The sequence below is a fragment of the Schistocerca nitens genome, chromosome 3 (genome assembly GCF_023898315.1).
Source record: "Schistocerca nitens isolate TAMUIC-IGC-003100 chromosome 3, iqSchNite1.1, whole genome shotgun sequence".
Lineage (NCBI taxonomy): Eukaryota > Metazoa > Arthropoda > Insecta > Orthoptera > Acrididae > Schistocerca > Schistocerca nitens.
Window position 1 is genome coordinate 185,662,163 of NC_064616.1, and position 21,288 is coordinate 185,683,450.

The window sequence follows — 21,288 nt, forward strand, 5'->3', positions numbered from 1 at the left end:
GCACGGCGCCAAACACGCATACGACCATCATTGGCACCAAGGCAGAAGCGACTCTCATCGCTGAAGACGACACGTCTCCATTCGTCCCTCCATTCACGCCTGTCGCGACACCACTGGAGGCGGGCTGCACGATGTTGGGGCGTGAGCGGAAGACGGCCTAACGGTGTGCGGGCCCGTAGCCCAGCTTCATGGAGACGGTTGCGAATGGTCCTCGCCGATACCCCAGGAGCAACAGTGTCCCTAATTTGCTGGGAAGTGGCGGTGCGGTCCCCTACGGCACTGCGTAGGATCCTACGGTCTTGGCGTGCATCCGTGCGTCGCTGCGGTCCGGTCCCAGGTCGACGGGCACGTGCACCTTCCGCCGACCACTGGCGACAACATCGATGTACTGTGGAGACCTCACGCCCACGTGTTGAGCAATTCGGCGGTACGTCCACCCGGCCTCCCGCATGCCCACTATACGCCCTCGCTCAAAGTCCGTCAACTGCACATACAGTTCACGTCCACGCTGTCGCGGCATGCTACCAGTGTTAAAGACTGCGATGGAGCTCCGTATGCCACGGCAAACTGGCTGACACTGACGGCGGCGGTGCACAAATGCTGCGCAGCTAGCGCCATTCGACGGCCAACACCGCGGTTCCTGGTGTGTCCGCTGTGCCGTGCGTGTGATCATTGCTTGTACAGCCCTCTCACAGTGTCCGGAGCAAGTATGGTGGGTCTGACACACCGGTGTCAATGTGTTCTTTTTTCCATTTCCAGGAGTGTATTTTTCCCAAGGCCCCAATACACTTCCTTGCGGCACACTTGAAATTACTGCTACTTCTGTCGATTAGCTCCATCCAAAATAACATGCTACATCCTCCCTACCCTGAAATCTTCAGTCCAGTGACACGTTTCATTTCATACCCAATGTAACCATAATTTTTGTTGATAATCATTGATGTGGTATTGAATCAAATGCTTTTTAAAAGTCAAGGAATATTTCATCCACCTCAAGGTCTTGATCCATGGCTTTCAGGCTGTCATGTGCGAAAAGCCCAAGTTTGGTTTCGCATTTAAAAATCCGTGCCGCTTGACACGGTGGAGGTCATTCTGCTGGAAATGATAATCGTGTCGTATGTATCGTTCAGTTGGATAGAATGAAATATCATACCGTAACAAATTTTCTGAGTATGTACTGAGTGGTGGCCACAGGTACAAGCCACAGTCCCATGCCTTCAGCTTATCAAACAAAGGCGAAAAACTGAACCTACTGGGAGTCCCGGAAATCAACAAATTCCGGCTCACATTATCTGCTCCTTTCAGTTCCTTTATTTTCCTCTATTCCTTCATTTGTCCTTATGTTCCATGTACTCCATATACTTACTTGTTACACTTGTCAGCTCTGCCTTTTACTCTGTTTCTGTGTCATTTTCCATATGTAATACCTCTTCAAGTTATTCCTTAGTATTCCTCTCAAGCAATAATTTTATTTTATGTCTGCCCCGATAGCCAGCACGGTAGTTCAGCGTGTTCGGTCAGAGGGTTAGCTGCCCTCTGTAATAAAAAAAACTGAGTTAATGGATTACCGACGAACTGAAACGGGTGTCTTGCGGCGTCTGCCCCGAGCAGATACAACGAAACGAACAAACACGAACAAAATGAGATTTCACACACAAAAAAAGGCTGAGTGGTCAGCGTGACGGATTGCCATCCTACGGGCCAGGGGTTCGATTCCCGTCTGGGTCGGAGATTTTCTCCGCTCGGGGACTGGGTGTTGTGTTGTCTTCATCATCATTTCATCCCCATCCGGCGCGCAGATCGCCCAATGTGGCGTCGAATATAATAAGACCTGCACCAAGGCGGCCGGACCTGCACCGCAAAGGGCCTCCCGTCCAATGACGCCAAACGCTCATTTCATTTTTTTTTTCATTTTATTTTATTGGGACTCTTAATTTAAGTTATTATATAGGAGCTGTTTTTCAAGTTTGGTGTTAACGTTTTTCCTGGTTTGCTCCCTTTATAAATTACCTTTTTAAGTGCATACCACTGCACTGTCAAATATGACATTTAGTGTCTGTCTGTGCCTCAGTCTAGATGAGTAACATCTTTTATTTGTGTTGTTTAAAAATATTGTAACTTCTTTGACGATGACAGTCAGTTCAAGACTGATGATAGCCTTGTAAGCTAAAAACTGGTTAACAAAAAATGGCTCAAATGGCTCTGAGCACTATGGGACTTAACATCTGATTTCATCAGTCCAGTAGAACTTAGAACTACTTAAACTTAACTAACATAAGGACATCACACACATCCATGCCCGAGGCAGGATTCGAACCTGCGACCGTAGCGGTCGCGCGTTCCAGACTGAAGCGCAAGGAACCGCTCGGCCACATCGGCCGGCAACTGATTAACTAAATGAATTAATACCTACCTAATATTGTGATTTTCATTTACAAATTTCTTAGTTTTGGAATCTTTAATCCAAAATGTATGACAGTTTAGAAAGTGAAGTCCATTCATTTGCCGAAAAAGCTAAGAACAATGTTATATGGCATGCAATTTGGAATTATTCTTATTAATTACTTCACAAGCGATGAAATTGCTGGCGAATGCTGTATGAATCATTTGTCCCATTATTGTAAAAATGCGTAAGACGTGGCCTGATCTGCTAACTAAAGGAATTATCTTTCATCAGAATAATGCACCAGGGCACAAAGATGCTTTGGTAATGGGGAAACCGAGGGCGTTTTGCAGTACGAGTAGCTGGAATTTCTAACCTATTTTTCATACTGACAAGCTTCAGACTTCTCCCAGATCTAAAAAATGAAGTACCAGGATAATCGTTTTGAGGTGAAATTAAAGGATCTTCTAGGTATGGAATCTTCTACGCAGAAAATGTTGGACAATGTACACTCACGTACAGAAAAAACAGAACACCTTGAACGACTAGAGTGGTCGGTTTCCTGACCGATTAAAGTACTCGGTAGTGAAGCCACTTTATAAAAAGGGAGACAGGGATAATGTTGACAATTATAGACCCATTTCTATGCCATCGGTGTTTGCTAAAGTTATCGAGAGGGTTGTATATACAAGGTTACTGCAGCATTTAAATTCACATAATTTGCTGTCAAATGTACAGTTTGGTTTTAGAAATGGCTTAACAACTGAAAATGCTATAGTCTCTTTTCTCTGTGAGGTTTTCGACGGATTAAATAAAAAGTTGCGAACGTTAGGTGTTTTCTTTGATTTAACGAAGGCTTTTGACTGTGTTGACCACAAAATATTACTGCAGAAGTTGGAACATTATGGAGTAAGGGGAGTAGCTTACAATTAGTTCGCCTCCTACTTTAAGAACAGAAAGCAGAAGGTAATCCTCCGCAATATTGAGAGTGGTAATGATGTTCAGTCCCAATGGGGCACTGTTAAATGGGGCGTTCCCCAAGGGTCGGTGCTGGGGCCACTGCTGTTTCTTATTTATATAAATGATATGCCTTCTAGTATTACCGGTGATTCAAAAATATTTCTGTTTGCTGATGACACCAGCTTGGTAGTGAAGGATCTTGAGTGTAATATTGAAACATTATCAAATAATGTAGTTCATGAAATAAGTTCGTGGCTTGTGGAAAATAATTTGATGCTAAATCACAGTAAGACTCAGATTTTACAGTTTCTAACTCACAATTCAACAAGAACTGATATTTTAATCAGACAGAATGGGCATGTTATAAGCGAGACGGAACAGTTCAAGTTTCTAGGCGTACGGATAGATAGTAAGCTGTTGTGGAAAGCCCATGTTCAGGATCTTGTTCAAAAACTAAATGCCGCTTTATTTACCATTAGAACAGTATCTGAAATAAGTGACATTTCAACACGAAAAGTAGTCTACTTCGCATATTTTCATACGCTTATGTCATATGGTATTATTTTTTGGGGTAATTCTACTGATTCAAAAAGGGTATTTCTGGCTCAAAAACGGGCTGTTCGAGCTATGTGTGGTGTAAGTTCGAAAACCTCTTGTCGACCCCTATTCAATAGTCTGGGAATTTTGACATTGCCCTCACAGTATGTATTTTCTTTAATGTCGTTTGTTGTTAGCAAAATTAGCTTATTCCCAAGAGTTAGCAGCTTTCACTCAGTTAATACTAGGCAGAAATCAAATCTGCATGTGGAATGCACTTCCTTGACTCTTGTGCAGAAAGGAGTGCAGTATTCTGCTGCATCCATTTTCAATAAGCTACCACAAGAACTCAAAAATCTTAGCAGTAGCCCAAACACTTTTAAGTCTAAACTGAAGAGTTTGCTCATGGCTCACTCCTTCTATTCTGTCGAGGAGCTCCTGGAAGAGCTAAAAAATTAAGCAAATTCCAGTATTACGTTATTGATTTTCTTTATTTAAACTAACGACTTGTCGCCCGAATATGTTTCTTATATTTCATTTTATCTGTTTCTACAATCGTGTTATAATTTCATGTATTGACTCGTTCCATGACCATGGAGACTTCTCCTTAATGTGGTCCCACGGAACAATAAATAAATAAATAAATAAATAAATAAATAAACTAGAGATAGAACATTTATGTTCATAGGAGATGTACATTAGTATGTTCTACAGATATGATTAGCATCGGCCCGCGGGTTCAATGGGAACATCGATATCGCGGCGCATCGCCACCCACTGGTAAAATGTGCCTGCGGCTATGGTTGTCGCTATAAACCGAAGGTAATAGATTTAGCAACGTGCAGGATGCCTCACAGACGTATGCGCGAACCGTACCGTCGAATCAGTGAGTCTGAAAGAGGGTGCATTATTGGCATGAGAGAATGCATCCATCCGGGAAATTGCTGCTCCTGTGGGACGAAGTGTTTCGGCAGTGCAACGAGTGTGTGCAGAATGGAAAACCGTGGAAAACGACGAGATAGGTCATGTCGCACCAACCAGACCACCACAGGAGAACATCGACACCTCATCCGAATGGCACTGCAGGACAGATCTGCGTCCTACTCGGCTCTGGCGCTGTAGTGGAGCACATTGTACACTCTCAGGGGTGACAGTCCGTCGCCGTTTGTAATGGTACGGGTTACGTGCCCGTCGTCCATTTCTCTGTCTACGTTTGACGAATGTGCAGAAACACAATAGTCGACAATTGTGTAAAATGACGTCACCGTGGACGGGAATGGCATCAGATAGTGTTTGAAAATGATTTTGGTGCGCCACAGACAGGGGAGCGACATCACAGTGACTGCATTCGCACAAGACATACAGTGCCAACTCCAGGCCTTATGGTGTGGGGTGCTAGTGGGTTCAACCACAAATCACAGTTGGTGCGTGTCCAGGGCACAGTGACCAGTGTGACGTACGTGGATGACATCCTGCGGCGGGTAGCCATACCCTTTGTGACAACACCCGAGAGGTCATTTTTCAGCAAAACAGTGCACGACCACATGTTGCAGCACGAACACTTGTCTTCTTGGTGTCAGAGGCTGTCAGCCTTTTGCCCTGGCCCGCCACCGATCGAAAATGTGTGGGATACGGTGAAACGACGGGTGCAGCGTAGTGACCCTATGCCGACCACTACAAATGGACTTTGGAACCAGGTGAATGCAGTACGGATGGCTGCATCACAGTACGCCACTTGCGCCTTATAGGCCGCGGTGGTCTCGCGGTTCTAGGCGCGCAGTCCGGAACCGTGGGACTGCTGCGGTCGCAGGTTCGAATCCTGCCTCGGGCATGGATGTGTGTGATGTCCTTAGGCTAGTTAGGTTTAAGTAGTTCTAAGTTCTAGGGGACTGATAACCACAGCAGTTGAGTCCCATAGTGCTCAGAGCCATTTGAACCATTTGCGCCTTACACGCGTCGATGACATCACGCGTGGAACAAGTTATCAGGACCCATGGCGGACCCTGCGCCTAGTAGGCAACAGGGCACATGCTGAAATGCTAATCATTTTTGCAGAACGTAGTAACGCACGTGTCCTGTGAATATAAATGTTCTATCTGTAGTCGTTCAAGGTGTTCTGTTTGTCAAGTTTTTTTCTGAACATGAGTGTACATTGCTTCAAAATACGATTACTTCGAAAAGAAAATGTAGGTCTTATCACAAAAACATTTCGCTGCCTAGTGGACAACTTTTACCACAGCCCTAGTTCAAAGCAGAAAGCTTTTCTTTTTGTTTTTCTAAATAAAGTCAAAACTGCGCATTTAGAATTTAACCTCCCACAAAAGACGAAAAAAATTGAAGTAGCCCATTAGTTACCAAACTGCTTTAATACACAGCTGGAGTTCTACGAATTCTCGCTGGCGAAGGTCGAACCAGAAAGTGAACCTTAAAAGTGCCCCGCGCTGTCCAAATGTGTTTCACTCTCTGCGACACCCCTGCTATTACAAATGCCAGATCGGCAGTCAAGATGTTGGCAACCGCACGAAGGAGCTGAGCTGTGCCATCGGTTAGCTACCGGACAAAGAGACGTCATTTTGCCGGCTCATACAGACGCTTGCCTTCCAGCAGGTTCCTGTCACAGCGGCTGCTGCGGCTGCGGTAAGTGTACACATTCTCACAATTGTAATGCAGTACGTGCGCATCAAATATGCAGCACCCTACAGGAATACCAGATACGACGCTGTTGCTTGTTTCATTCAGCACGTTATTACTACAATGAAGACTAGTGGAAACAATTCAATGAAATAATATTTTATCTTTGGAGAATAAGGAATCACGTGAGCAGAGCGAACATTAGGTCATATTGGAATTGCAACAACCAGTGAAAAGTGTTGAAAAAATTTCTTTCTTTCAAGGGTGACGAGTTTCCAGAATTTTCTTTTCATGAAATAATATTTTATCTTTGGAGAATAAGGAATCACGTGAGCAGAGCGAACATTAGGTCATATTGGAATTGCAACAACCAGTGAAAAGTGTTGAAAAAATTTCTTTCTTTCAAGGGTGACGAGTTTCCAGAATTTTCTTTTCATCTTGCGTTGTTATATATTCTTTGTGGACGTTTCTGCGTATGGTGCTCACTTTGGTTGCGGAAGTTTAACCTATTGATACGAAACATTATGATGTATGATTTTTATATAGGCTAACTAGGACTATTCTGACTATGAATAAGAATGGAAACTATGTTATACAAGCAAAGATAGCCTAATTTTGATTGTTACACAGCAAGGCATTCTCAGCTGTGTTTATTTCTTTATTACGAAACTTAACATTGAGAGATTAATCGACACTGTTCTGCATTCAAAGTGTGCACTGTAGTATAGAACATTAACAGTTACTGTAAACCTTCACGAAAAGTTCAAACAGTCATCGTTAAAAGACCTAAAGTTCATCCAGCACATATGACTGGTTGCTGGCAACAGTAAAACTTCTGTGCAATGGAATAGGCTAAATAATGCCTTGCTCACGATTTCGCCGAAGAAAATGTGGCAAAATACACTTTTTGGGGCGACAACCATCGATGACATGTCACTGAACTTTCATCAGGTGAATTTATAATATTAAAGTGATTTGTCTCATCGTCAATGATGATGACTAGTGGATTCTCATGTTCCAGTAATATTGAGTTAATGGTATTGTGGCTGCGTATGTGTGCAGGAACGTAGACAGAAAAACCTACCTAACGTATTTTCAGTGGCACACTTAATCTCAAAATCAATAATATAATATCTGCTAAAAGAATTATATTTTGTACCGACCATGGATACCCGTATCGTTTCGACCAAAAGTAAAATGAGACATGATCTTTGCCCTGTTCTGTCCATTGTTGCCTGTAATCACAAAGTTTTTATTTATTATCCCTGAAATTTAAATCCCTAACCAAATTTCTCCTAGGTTTCCTTCACCGCTTGTTGAATGTATAGATTGACTGACAGACTACAGTCCTGTCTCATTTCCTTATCAGCTATTACTTTCCTGTGATGCCCTTTGATTTTTGTAAGTGCAGTCTGGTTCGTATACAAGTTGTAGACAACATTTCACTATTTGTATTTTACCCCTACAACCTTCAAAATATCTACAAGTGTATTCCAGTCAACATTGTCAAAATCTTTCTCTAACTCTACAAGTCCGATGAACGTGGGTTACCCTATTTCCAAATCTAAGTCGTAGGGTCAGCATGGCTTCGAGTGTTCCTACATTTCTCCAGAATCCAAACTGATCTTCCCCGAGGTCAGCTTCTACTAGTCTTTCCATTCTTCTGTATATAATTCATGTCAGTATTCTGCAGTTATGAGTTATTAAACTGATGGTACAGTAATATTATACGTTTCAATACCATTTCTCTTTGGAACAGAAATTATTTATTACAATCTTTTGAAGTCTGAGGGTATTACGTCTGTCTCACATACCTTGCATACAAGATGGTATAGTTTTGCCATGGTTCGCTCTCCCAAGCACCTGAATAATTCTGAGGTAATGGCTGCTACTCCAGGGGAAGCGTTTAGGTTTGTTCCCCTTTTATAGACCTTCTGTGTATTCCTTCCATTTTCCAGCCTCCCCTTCCTTGCTTTGTGCTGGCTTGCCATCTGAGCTCTTAGCTGCCCACCCGTCTTATATTGATTTCCTTACTCTTCTTTCAGTCAATCGTTGCCCAATATTCCGTTTGAAACTCAAAAAATCTCTGATTCTTTCAACTTATCCAGCTCCCATCTACTTAATTTCCTGCCTTTCTGCAATTTCTTCAGTTTTAATGTGTAGCTTATTACCAATAAATTACGGTCAGCATCCACATCTGCCCTGTAAATGTCTTAGTCTTAATTCTAATTTACAAATCTCTGCTTAACCAGTGCGTAACTTATTTAAAGCCTTCCTCTGTCTATAGGCCTCTTCTATGCGTACAGACTTCTTTCACGATTTTGAAACCAAATGTTAGAAATGATTTAATTGTGCTCGGTCAAAGTTCTTACAGGTGGCTTCATTCCCCTCCACCAGTCCACGTTCTCCTACTACTTTTCCTTCTTGTCCTTTCCCCATTACAACTAAACTTCCCTCTTTCTTAAGTATTTGAATAATTTCTGTTATCTAATCATACATTGTTTCAGTTTCTTCATCATTTGCGTAGCTGGTAGACAAATGCATAACAGTTTTACTAATGTGGTAGTTATCTGTTTTGTGTCTACCTTGATTACTATGATGCGTTCACTATGCTGTTCATCGCAGCTTATATGCATTCCCGTTTTCTTATTAATTATTAGACCTACTCTAACATTGATTCTGTTTGATTTTCTATAGATAACCCTGTACTGATCTGACCACTAGACCTGTTCTTCCGGCAGCCGTAATTCACGAATTCCCACTGTGTCTTACCTCAGACCATCTGTTTCCTTTTTTAAATTCTCCAACCTATCTACATGTTTACGGGGTCTAACATTCCACTCTCAGAACCACAGAAGGCGTGTTTTGTTCTTCCTGGTGATGACATCCTCCAGAGTAGTTTCCGCCTGAAGATAGGGACAGGGGACTATTTTACCTCTGGGATATTTTACCGAGAAGGAAGCCAGTGCCGGCATAGGAAGGTTATGTTGTTTTATGTTACAAGAACAAATCAGTGAAACATCTGGACCGGTGCCCTTGAAACTACTGAAAAGTCTGTAGCCCATTTTTAGGAACCACATGAGCACCTGACCTCCTAGTAGATACAGTACCCTTCTAATGTGGTCGCACCTTCAGTATGGCTATTTTATCGTAGAGGCATGCAAGCCACCCCACCTTGGTAAGGACCATGGTTCGTGGCGGAAACCGTTTAATCTTGCAAAACCTCGCAGTCTGGAATTCCAACCAAATAAAAATGACTTACGTGTATCATAAGTAGATATCAATGAGCATAACCAGAATGAGGCTACGTGTATGTAGTTCCTGTACTTCCAGGTGGATAAAAAAGTGAGATGACATCAGTATGTGGGTAAGTTAACCAAAATTCTTACTTCTGCCTGCTTTTCACTCAGAAATTTCTATCACTGTGTTGTCCTGCATAGAGGGTAGATAGCGTACTTCTCATTATTCCACTAAATTTTGTGCTAGGACATTATCTTCTGGAGGATTGCAACTGAAGTCAAAAAAGTGAAACTTCCTTATAAAATAAATTTACGTACTTAAACTGAAATAACTGAGAAGGTGAAACTTCTAAATATGGTTTTACTTAAACTGCTGACTGCTTACTCAATGTTCTTAAACTGCTGAGTGAAATTAACATACTGAGCCTACTTTCTCTTTGCTATTCTTTATCATTTCAACACTGACGCACAATATTCTAGCGTAACGCAATCTGACCGCTCAATAATGATAACCTGACTTCACATAATTAATACAAAAGAATGACCCTGAATTGGTAGAAAACGTAACAATAAGCAATACATTTCATAAGTCACTTACCTCACAAAAATCTTCATTACACGAAGTACAGCAATGCCGCAAGCACCAGTACTGCCAGCTAAATAAAAGATTCTAGCTACTGAAGGCTCTAACTACTGATTGGCATGTGGTTAGCAAAGGAAAGATTTTGTTGCAGAGCAAACAATGTATTTACCTTAAGAATGTGACAACCAGTACAAAAATTATACAATCATCAGTAATAAATCTCAATGACGGATATACATTCAGATCGTCCGCTCGCGCTAATACTGAAAACCTTCAACACTGCTAATTTTTAACCTCTAACCTCCATCACTCCTGACTACTCACTCCCAATTTCCATCACTGCTGGCCGTTCACCTCCAACTGCAAGTCCAACCAGCCACAGAGTCTCTTACAGAGTGCGCACAGCGCTGTCAGAGTTGCTAACGGAGTCTATCACGGTGTCAACACACAGAAAAATAAACAGGCTACTTACAAAAGTATTTATTATACAAAAGTATGTAATAAGTAAATTATGTAAGGTTGATAACTGAAGATCTTGCAGAAGCCTCTTAGGGATCTAGATATTCTTAGACTTAAATGCCAATATATATACTTCTTAACGATAATTGTGGTTAATAACATAAGTGAATTTAGGATAAACTCAGAAATTCACAACCACAATAATCGAAGTAGAATTAATTTGTATCAAGATTATGCATTTCAACCTAGAATTCAGAATGGAGTTTTATATTGTGATGCAAAAGTATATAACTGATTGAAAGTGGACATTAGATAGGAAATTGAACATCCTAAGACATATAAAAGCAAAGTAAACAAATACTTCACAAGCTGTTCCTTCTACAATTTATGAGAATACTTACATTCAACAATGTACGAGGGAAGTTCAATAAGTAATGCAACACATTTTTTTTCTGAAACAGGGGTTGTTTTATTCAGCATTGAAATACACCAGGTTATTCCCCAATCTTTTAGCTACACAACACTATTTTTCAACGTAATCTCCATTCAATGCTACGGCCTTACGCCACCTTGAAATGAGGGCCTGTATGCCTGCACGGTACCATTCCACTGGTCGATGTCGGAGCCAACGTCGTACTGCATCAATAACTTCTTCATCATCCGCGTAGTGCCTCCCACGGATTGCGTCCTTCATTGGGCCAAACATATGGAAATCCGACGGTGCGAGATCGGGGCTGTAGGGTGCATGAGGAAGAACAGTCCACTGAAGTTTTGTGAGCTCCTCTCGGGTGCGAAGACTTGTGTGAGGTCTTGCGTTTTCATGAAGAAGGAGAAGTTCGTTCAGATTTTTGTGCCTACGAACACGCTGAAGTCGTTTCTTCAATTTCTGAAGAGTAGCACAATACACTTCAGAGTTGATCGTTTGACCATGGGGAAGGACATCGAACAGAATAACCCCTTCAGCATCCCAGAACACTGTAACCATGACTTTACCGGCTGAGGGTATGGCTTTAAACTTTTTCTTGGTAGGGGAGTGGGTGTGGCGCCACTCCATTGATTGCCGTTTTGTTTCAGGTTCGAAGTGATGAACCCATGTTTCATCGCCTGTAACAATCTTTGACAAGAAATTGTCACCCTCAGCCACATGACGAGCAAGCAATTCCGCACAGATGGTTCTCCTTTGCTCTTTATGGTGTTCGGTTAGACAACGAGGGACCCAGCGGGAACAAACCTTTGAATATCCCAACTGGTGAACAACTGTGACAGCACTACCAACAGAGATGTCAAGTTGAGCACTGAGTTGTTTGATGGTGATCCGTCGATCATCTCGAACGAGTGTGTTCGCACGCTCCGCCATTGCAGGAGTCACAGCTGCGCACGGCCGGCCCGCACGCGGGAGATCAGACAGTCTTGCTTGACCTTGCGGCGATGATGACACACGCTTTGCCCAACGACTCACCGTGCTTTTGTCCACTGCCAGATCACCGTAGACATTCTGCAAGCGCCTATGAATATCTGAGATGCCCTGGTTTTCCCCCAAAAGAAACTCGATCACTGTCCGTTGTTTGCAACGCATATCCGTTACAGACGCCATTTTAACAGCTCCGTACAGCGCTGCCACCTATCGGAAGTCAATGAAACTATACGAGACGAAGCGAGAATGTTTGAAAATATTCCACAAGAAATTTCCGGTTTTTTCAACCAAAATTGGCCGAGAAAAAAAAATGTGTTGCATTACTTATTGAACTGCCCTCGTAATTTCCGCATAACTACACTACTGGCCATTAAAATTGCTACAACACGAAAATGACGTGCTACAGACGCGAAATTTAACCGACAGGAAGAAGATGCTGTGTTATGCAAATGATTAGCTTTTCAGGGCATTCACACAAGGTTGGCGCCGGTGGCGACACCTACAACGTGCTGACATGCATAAAGTTTCCAACCGATTTCTCATACACAAACAGCAGTTGACCGGCGTTGCCTGGTGAAACGTTGTTGTGATGCCTCGTGTAAGGAGGAGAAATGCGTACCATCACGTTTCCGACTTTGATAAAGGTCGTATTGTAGCCTATGGCGATTGCAGTTTATTGTATCGCGACATTGCTGCTCCTGTTGGTCGAGATCCAATGACTGTTAGCAGAATATGGAATCGGTGGGTTCAGGAGGGTAATACGGAACGCCCTGCTGGATCTCAACGTCCTCGTATCACTAGCAGTCGAGATGACAGGCATCTTATCTGCATGGCTGTAACGGATCGTGCATCCACGTCTCGATCCCTGAGTCAACAGATAGGGACGTTTGCAAGACAACAAAAATCTGCACGAACAGTTCGACGACATTTGCAGCAGCATGGACTATCAGCTCGGAGACCATGGCTGCGATTAACCTTGACGCTGCATCACAGACAGGAGCGCCTGCGATGGTGTACTCAACGACGAACCTGGGTGCACGAATGGCAAAACGTCATTTTTTCGGATGAATCCAGGTTCTGTTTACAGCATCATGATGGTCGCGTCCGTGTTTGGCGACACCGCAGTGAACGCACATTGGAAACGTGTATTCGTCATCACCCGGCGTGATGGTATGGGCTGCCATAGGTTACACGTCTCGGTCACCTCTTGTTCGCATTGACGGCACTTTGAACGGTGGACGTTACATTTCAGATGTGGCTCTACCCTTCATTCGACCCCTGCGAAACCCTACATATCAGCAGGATAATGTTGCAGGTCCTGTACGGGCCTTTCTGGATACAGAAAATTTTTGACTGCTGCCCTGGCCAGGGCATTCTCCAGATCTCCCACCAATTGAAAACGTCTCGTCAATGGTGGCCGAGCAACTGGCTCGTCACAATACGCCAGTCACTACTCTTGATGAACTGTGGTATCGTGTTGAAGCTGCTAGGGGCAGCTGTACCTGTACACTTCATCCAAGGTCTGTTTGACTCAATGCCCAGGCGTATCAAGGGCGTTATTATGGCCAGAGGTGGTTGTTCTGGTTACTGATTTCTCAGGATCTATGCTCCCAAATTGCGTGAAAATGTAATCACATGTCAGTTGTAGTATAATATATTTGTCCAATGAATACCCATCTGCATTTCTTCTTGGTGTAGCAATTTTATGGCCAGCAGTGTAACATTTGTGTTCACTGTACAGTCACATTAATATGACTACCCGTGGAAAGCCTGAATAACCACCTTCCGCATCGCGGACAGCTGTGAGACATGCAGGAAGAGAGTTAATGTGGTTCTGGAAGGTACAGACAAGGATGTGGAGCTATGCCGACTGCAGTGCCACGGCCAGCTGACGTAGGTTTCTCGGTTGAGGATCCATGGCACCAACAGCCCGATAAAGGTGGTCTCACGGATCCTCGATAGGGTTTGAATCCATAGATTTTGGTGGCCAATTGAGTACGGTAAACACATTCTGGTGCTCTTCAAACCTCACACATACACTTCGAGCTATGTCACACGTTGCATTGTTCTGCTGGTAGATGCCATCGCGCGGACGAAACACAAACCACTTGAAGGATGGACACGGTCCCCAAGGATATATTCATACTTTGTTTGGCCACTGTGCCTTCCAGAATGACGAGATCACTCAGGAAACGTCACGAAAACATTCCTCACTACCCCGGCCTGGACCCTTCGACGATTGTCGCAAGGTGTTTGCTTTTCACGCCAATGGAGCGTAAAATGTGACTCATCTGAAAAGGCCACCTGTTGCGGTATTGGCTTGCGAACTCCAGCCTTTGTCGCCGATGAATAGCAATCAGCGTGGGTGCACGAAGCAGGCGCCTGCTGAAGATGCTCATACGCAGCAACGTGCGCTGAACAGTCGTTGAGTAGACACTGCTGGTAACCCTTTAGTTCGTCTGGGCGGACAGTTGCTCAAGAGTTGCACATCTATTTGCCCATACACATCTCCGCACTCGTCCTTTTTTTCCTTTATTGGGTTTCAATTCAGCTTAGTACGCCGCTCTTCAGCCTACAGAATTTGTTTTAAAAAGATGAAGATAATAAATAATAAAAACAGGCGATAAAATCGGGGACTTAAATCGTAAAATGGCGGAAAACCGTGAAACTTAAAACATAAAACAAAGGGTTGATGATGCTAATAAAATACATATGAAGCAGACAGGTAAAAGAATAGACATACAATTAAAATAACACGGCGACAGTCTGGTTTCTGTTCGCAAGAGATATAAAATTTATACCCAGCGACAGCATGGTTTCTATACGCAACACTTTGGAGAGACGAACTACACTGAACATTCACTTGAACACTGCACTAAAAAATTTTCACAAATATGATATACCACAGCTGAGGGCAGATATGGGGGAACATGGACAGATGACGGGAAAGGAAAGGGGGGGGCGGGAAGGAGAGGAAAAAACGAAAAACGAGGTGGGGGGAAGGGGGGAAAGGAGCCATTGGAGGACAAGGACCCATAAGAGGGGGGGGGGGTGCTGGGCAGACACGACAGGGAGTGGGGAAAGGCAGAGGATGGGTATTCAAAAGGACTTGGGGGGGGGGGGAGGAGGCAGGGAGAGGTGAGGTGGGGAGAAAACAGGATGGAAGGAGGGGAAGAGGGAGCCCGGGGAAAGGACAGGAAAGGGGGGGGGGTGAGGATCAGGGTTGATAGGAGGGATAAAAGGAGGGAGATAGGGCACCATCCGGGAGGGGTAGTTCATGGAAGCCACCTTGGGAAAGGAGATGAAGGGTGTAGAGATGGAGGGTAGGGGAGACACAACAGTAAAGGCATGGCAGAGGGCAGGGATTGGAGAGGAGAGGCGCAACCAGGGGGGGAGGGGGATCAAGGTGGTAGGAGGTGTTGGTGTGGAGGATGGTACAGGGGTGCAACCCCCATGTCCAGCCAGAGAGAAGTTTGAGGAGTCGGAGGCGGTTGTGGGCTTGGATGGAGCGGAGATGAGGGATCCAGGTGAGGTGACGGTCAGTGGTGAGGCCAAGGGGTAGGTGAGAGTGGGGGAGAGGCGGACAGGACGGGCACAGATGGTAAGGGGGAAATTCAGGAGCTGGAAGGAGCGAGTGGTATGACATACGATGATTGCCTGGGTCTTGGAAGGATTGATTTTCAGCAGCCACTGGTTACACCATGCGGCAAAAAGGTCAAGGTGATTCTGGAGAAGGCGTTGGGACCGTTGGAGGGTAGGAGCGCTGTCTGCAGTCGTCTTTCACCCCTGTCATCTATGGCCCATATTGCACCACAGTTGCCTCAGCGCCAGTTTTGGATAGCGCCAATTTGCCGTGCACGTATACTTTAACCACGGCGGCATGCGAACAATTTACAAACTTAGCCGTTTTGGAAATGCTTCCACACTTCCGAAAGCCAATGATCATGCACTTGTGGCTGTTAGATGAATCGCTTCGTTTCCTCCAATGTTAGTGCTGCCACCTGTTGTCTGTGATCACTGATAGCTGTTATCACTCGTTTCCCACGTGCTCCTGGAAAGTATTATCTTCTTCACCACTTATTATGGGTTTCACTCACAGTAAAAAATCAGCGGATGTAATCAGTTGCACTTATCTGCTCTTTACTGCAGTATGCACTGCGATACTTTTATGGAAAGGTGAAATTGTGTGCAGGCGCTCGGTGCAACCATCTGCTCTCGAAGAATGCGTGAAGAGTGTATTTGACAGCAGTCTACCAGTAAATGAGATCGGGACCCGGTTCGGTTCTCTATTCTACTTGTCAGAAATGTTCAGTAAAAACGTCTCCAACAAGCTATAACAATCTTTGTACACCGCTTTGCGATAGCTGCGATAGGCAGACGAAACTTCTTTTGTTATTAATGAGGTACGACCTAATTATTACTGACAAGGTTTTTTAAAGTTTTCAGTAGTCTTCAAACTCATAATTTCTAATAAAACTAATAACAAACATTGATAGAAAGGAGTACCGTTAGAGCCAATGCTGTAATTTTATTTAATGCACAAAAGAAAGAATAGCTCTACCATCGGAGTAAATGTCTCTCTTGTTACTTTAATTTAAACAAAACAATGTTCATGTGGATCTCCTAGGAAGATCTGCGGATTGCTTACAGAGACCACACAACTTTAACCTATCGATCGAAGAGTAGTCTCTTTCTCTTTTATTTCTGTATCTCATATTTCTACAAAATATATTCCTTATTTTTTACCACATCCGTAATCATTATAGCTGCACAGTTGGACTTTTAAACCAGTTTTATTGATTTCTGGAAGGCCGAAAAGGGGAAGCTGATCATTTACATTTCCGTCAACATCAACAAACAATATTTGATGAGGAAGTTGGTTGCAAACTTTCTAGAGCAACCAGCCCAGAATTTGCCTGAAATGATTCATTGAGTCTAGGAAGATATAGTGTCTTTATTGATGCAGCATATAACACGAGCATAGAACATAAAAATAGCAAACAGCCAAAAGTATGGTTTAAAACGGTTTATTTAAATCAGACCATTACCGGTATCGTATTCATTACAAATTCTTCTTTTCCTGTTGGGGTCTGGTTCTGTACTCGTTATTGGTTTGGCTCATTAATATGAACAAAAAATTTTTGGTTCACAGTGTGGTAAACTTAAGAGAGATTTTTTCTTTTTGACCTTCATAAGAAACTTTCATGAACTGATTTCAAAGATGAAATGTGGAGAAAACTTGTATGGTGTATATTTCTGTGCAAGGAATTCGTTCCGTATTTGTGTTATGCATTTTAAATTTAACATAGTTTTGCACATGCACCATATGAGTGCTGTTTAATTTCATGGAAACTGCCATAACACACACGGCACATGACGGCACTCACTCCCATATTTTACAAAACGTGGCCCAGCTTCAGACGAGTAACAAAAACAATAGTTTGAATGTTAGTGTATTAAAGATCTTAAGTTACAGATGCTGTATAGACCATATGGACAGGTGGTGTGGGATCAGCAATTTATGTCTTTGGTAGAGTGATGAAATTAATATCAAAGTCGAAAAGAGAAGCAAAATTGTGTACAATTAATTCTAATATGGCATTATACTTAATGCCTAAGATTACACGAACAAATGATACTGAACAGAACCAGCAATGAACTTGGGCACTGGAAGAGCAACTCTGTGAAAAGTATAAAAGCACAATGAAACTTATTTTTTCTCTGTTTTGTTGGCAGTGATAAAACTGAGTATGAACATCGTATTTTAAGTTGCATTCTATAATATGAATAGTATTATGATCGATAAAAATTTGATTAGCCAGTTAAAATGTAAAATATGTGCTGTAATGTTAGTACATTGAACAGAATCAGCAATGAGCATGGGACTTAGATCGCAGACAGTGTGAACAGTACAAAAGCACAGTGATATATGTATCTTGTTACAGTGACGGGCCTGAGTTTGAACATCGAATTTGTTTGAGGTTGTATTCTACATTATAAGACCAACGGCCCCACCACAGTGGTAGCACTGGTTCCCATCATATTAAGTGCTGTCAGCCTTGGGTTGCATTTTGATGATTCCGGCCGGTGTGGCCGAGCGGTTCTAGGCGCTTCAGTCTGGAACCGCGCGCCCGCTACGGTCGCAGGTTCGAATCCCGCCTAGGGCATGGAAGTGTGTGATGTCCTTAGGTTAGCTAGGTTTAAGTAGTTCTAAGTTCTAGGGGACTGATGACCTCAGATGTTAAGTCCCATACTGCTCAGAGCCATTTGAACCATTATTTTTGCACTTGGATGGCTCAATGTCGGCGTCTGCCGAGTGCTGTTGGTAATCAGGGTGCATTCAGCCGTTGTGAGGCCAATTGAGGAGCTACTTCATTGAGAAGTAGCGGCACCGATCACAAAAACTGACCACATGCCCCTCCGTATCTGCATGTGCTGACGCCCATGGGCCGAGGATGACACGGCGGCCGGTCGGTACCACTGGGCCTTCAAGGCCTGTTCGGACAGTGTTTATTTGATTGTATTCTACATTATAAATAGTGATATAATATATTTACTGAATGGAACTTCATTTAAAATCCATATACATTAGAATACCATCCATGACCTAATTCTAAATAAGGAAACAGGATCATCCAACTTCACCTACGGAAATAACACCTGAAAGGTCTTCTTATCTTTTAATCCAACATATCATCACCATAGACCAATAAATGTTTTACACATTTTATATGAGTAGAATATAAACTAGCTATACCTATATTGCAGAATTAGCTGATTACCTGGTGCTGCCTGAATAAGTATTTATCTCCTCCTTGTCCCTCTCTCTGTCCTTCTCCTCCTCCCCTCTCTCTGTATCCATCTCCACTTCCATTTCTCTATCCATTTCCTTCTCCACATTTTCCTGATTATGTTCTCCTCCACCATCTCTCAGTCCATTTCCTCTTCCCTCTCTCTCCATCTCTCTCCTTCTCTTCCCTTTGTCTGTCCATTTGCCATCTCCTCTCTCTCTCTATGTCCCACTCCCACATATCTGTGTCTATATCCTCCTTCCCCCTCTTGTATGTCCATCTCCTTCCCCCCCCCCCCCCCTTCTGCCAGTATGTTTACATCCCCAACCCAATAGGAGGTTGCTGGTTCTCACCCCCAGAGTACTTCTTTCCAGATAGTAATTAACATGTGTACCAAGTTTGGCTGAAGTCAGTGCAGAGGTTTATGAGGGTACATGTTGTTGTTGTTGTTGTGGTCTTCAGTCCTGAGACTGGTTTGATGCAGCTCTCCATGCTACTCTATCCTGTGCAAGCTTCTTCATCTCCCAGTACCTACTGCAGCCTACATCCTTCTGAATCTGCTTCGTGTATTCATCTCTTGGTCTCCCTCTACGATTTTTACCCTCCACACTGCCCTCCAATACTAAATTGGTGATCCCTCGATGTCTCAGAACATGTCCTACCAACCGATCCCTTCTTCTAGTTAAGTTACGCCACAAGCTCCTCTTCTCCCCAATTCTATTCAATACTTCCTCATTAGTTATGTGATCTACCCATCTAATCATCAGCATTTTCTGTAGCACCACATTTCGAAAGATTCTATTCTCTTCTTGTCTAAACTGTTTATTTTCCACGTTTCACTTCCATACATGGCTACACTCCATACAAATACTTTCAGAAACGACTTCCTGACATTTAAATCTATACTCGCAGTTAACAAATTTTTCTTCTTCAGAAACGCTTTCCTTGCCATTGCCAGTCTACATTTTATAACCTCTCTACTTCGCTCCCCAAATAGCAAAACTCCTTTACTACTTTAAGTGTCTGATTTCCTAATCTAATTCCCTCAGCATCACCCGATTTAATTCGACTACATTCCATTATCCTCGTTTTGCTTTTGTTGATGTTCATCTTATACCCTCCTATCAAGACACTGTCCATTCCGTTCAACTGCTCTTCCAAGTCCTTTGCTGTCTCTGACAGAATTACAATGTCATCGGCGAACCTTAAAGTTTTTATTTCTTCTCCATAGATTTTAATACCTAACTGAACTTTTCTTTTGTTTCCTTTATTGCTTGCTCAATATACGCATTGAATAACATCGGGGATAGGCTACAACCCTGTCTCACTCCCTTCCCAACCATTGCTTCCCTTTCATACCCCTCGACTCTTATAACTGCCATCTGGTTTCTGTACAAATTGTAAATAGCTTTTCGCTCCCTGTATTTTACCCCTGCCACCTTCAGAATTTGAAAGAGAGTATTCCAATCAACATAGTGAAAAGCTTTCTCCAAGTCTACAAATGCTAGAAACGTAGGTTTGCCTTTCCTTAATCTATTTTCTAAGATAAGTCGTAGGGTCAGTAATGCCTCACGTGTTCCAACATTTCTACGGAATCCAAACTGATCTTCCCCGAGGTCGGCTTCTATCAGTTTTTCCATTCGTCTGTAAAGAATTCGCGTTAGTATTTTGCAGCTGTGACTTATTAAACTGATAGTTCGGTAATTTTCACATCTGTCAACACCTGCTTTCTTTGAGATTAGAATTATTATATTCTTCTTGAAGTCTGAGGCTATTTCGCCTGTCTCATACATCTTGCTCACCAGATGGTAGAGTTTTGTCAGGATTGGCTCTCCCAAGGCCGTCAGTAGGCCTTGTTTCGACTCAGGTCTTTTAGTGCTCTGTCAAACTCTTTACGCAGTATCATATCTCTCATTTCATCTTCATCTACCTCCTCTTCCATTTAATATTGTCCTCAAGTACGTCGCCCTTGTATAGACCCTCTATATACTCCTTCCGCCTTTCTGCTTTCCCTTCTTTGCTTAGAACTGGGTTTCCATCAAAGCTCTTGATATTCATGCAAGTGGTTCTCCTTTCTCGAAAGGTCTCTTTAATTTTCCTGTAAGCAGTATCTATCTTATCCCTAGTGAGATAAGCCTCTACATCCTTACATTTGTCCTCTAGCCTACGCTGCTTAGCCATTTTGCACTTCCTGTCGATCTCTTTTTTGAGACGTTTGTATTCCTTTTTGCCTGCTTCATTTACTGCATTTTTATATTTTCTCCTTTCATTAGTTAAATTCAATATTTCTT

The 21,288-nt window shown here is 43.0% G+C and overlaps 2 protein-coding genes across 2 annotated transcripts in view; one reads left to right on the top strand and one right to left on the bottom strand.

The window, feature by feature from the left end:
* LOC126248128 (glyoxylate/hydroxypyruvate reductase A-like) overlaps positions 1-21,288 on the bottom strand; it is a 539,820-nt gene that overhangs the window by 458,934 nt on the left and 59,598 nt on the right. The window lies entirely within an intron of this gene.
* LOC126249139 (serine protease filzig) overlaps positions 6,457-21,288 on the top strand; it is a 213,455-nt gene continuing 198,623 nt past the window's right edge. The window contains exon 1 of the mRNA XM_049950793.1: positions 6,457-6,517. The gene's annotated coding sequence lies outside the window, so the exon portion shown is untranslated. The remainder of the gene's footprint in view (positions 6,518-21,288) is intronic.